The sequence below is a fragment of the Curcuma longa genome, chromosome 6 (genome assembly GCF_044706935.1).
Source record: "Curcuma longa cultivar G26 ecotype Majalengka, Jawa Barat chromosome 6, ITB_CL_G26_1.1, whole genome shotgun sequence".
NCBI lineage: Eukaryota > Viridiplantae > Streptophyta > Magnoliopsida > Zingiberales > Zingiberaceae > Curcuma > Curcuma longa.
In genome coordinates, this window is record NC_133866.1 from 404,838 (window position 1) to 406,419 (window position 1,582).

Sequence of the window (1,582 nt, forward strand, 5' to 3'; positions counted from 1 at the left end):
CCTGACAACTGGCCGAAGACCAAGTTGGTTGAGACTTGGCAGAAAGACCAGGGTGGTTAAGCCTTGGCAGGAAGTCCTGGTGGGTTAAGAAGTTAAGTAGAGCTGCATGAGGTAAGTGAGGTAAGTCACTGGAGGAGCGAACCAGTGAGGACGAGTCCAATTTTGGACTTTAGGCGTAGTCCAGTATAGACTCATTTGGATGATCTAAACTGAGATATGGTTAAATTCTGGTCTGAAAGACAGGATCTAATTAACTTTGAATTTGTAGTCTAAATAAATTGTGCTAGTATTTACTGTTGTACTAACATGATTTTGTAGGGGTCTTTGTGTAAAAATTTCTCCTCATAATTTCTCATTTTGCTAAATTTGAAAATCTATTTATTCCAATCAAATAATAAATTAGTTTATTATTTTGAACGTTAACTTTTAAAAGGATAAAAGTTCCATGAACATTTTTTTCAAAAATAAATATTTTTTGTTGCTTTATCCCTTAAACCATGCATGCACGTTAACTTTAAAAGGATAAAAGTTCCTTTTAAATCTTCATCACACGTCGGTGCAGGATAGGAATTGAAGCATCAAATTCGGATCTTGATCCAAGCATCATATTCCTATATAAAGGAATTGGTAGAAGCCTTTCAAAGCATCGTTCTCTTTGGAATTAAATAGAACAGTGCTTCAACATAATTCGTGCAGTCAAAGCTCTTGCGCTTCTACTTCCTCGTCTTCCTGCTGCAGTCGATGCTCTGATTTGACTTCGTCCAGCAGCTGTCGCAAGACTGACCCCAACACCCGAGCTGCTTCAGATATTCTGTCTGTGTTGGGTAACGAAATTTTTTTAAACTTCTTTGTACTTAATTATTAGGGTGTGTGGGGGTGTCACACTTCCTACTTTGTATCGGATCACTCAACCGGGGGTTTCACCGGTTGAGGATTTTAGTGGATTGCCCAACGTAAAGGTTCAAGGAACCTGGGCCTTCGAGTAGGAGTCGCCGAAGGCTCTGAACGAAGTAAAATCGTTCTGTATTTTCCTGTGTTTATTTCCTGCTTCGTATTTCTTATTTTCTGCTGCACGGTTTTCAAAGCTTAAATTTTCTAACTCGAGTTTAAATGAACGAATTTTTAAAAGCACGTGATTCACCCCCCCCCCCTCTCACGTGCACTCGATCCAACATTTCCAAGCAACCTATATCTTCGATCAGACATGTGCTTGATTGATCAAGCAAGTTCTTGACCAATCGAAGCACACCTTGATCGAAGCAAAAGATCGTTGGACTCTTGTGTTAGTATTCAGAATTCATACAAATATAAACTAACTACGCAGCAGAATAAAATAGTTGTACCTTTCCTTTGTAGATTATATAGAAGACGGTTCGTTACCCGAAGACCTCTTGATCTTCTGCTGTATTTCTCTCCTCTTCTTGGACGTCGTGTGGGCGACGATCTACCAAGAGAAACCACCCAACCTTCTTCCTTCTTGCTTCCAAATAGATGGCAACCAACCAAGGGAGAACCAAGGCTTCTTCTCTTCCTCTCCTCTTCTCCTCTCCAAACCGCCGGCCACCTTGCCTCTCCTCTCTTC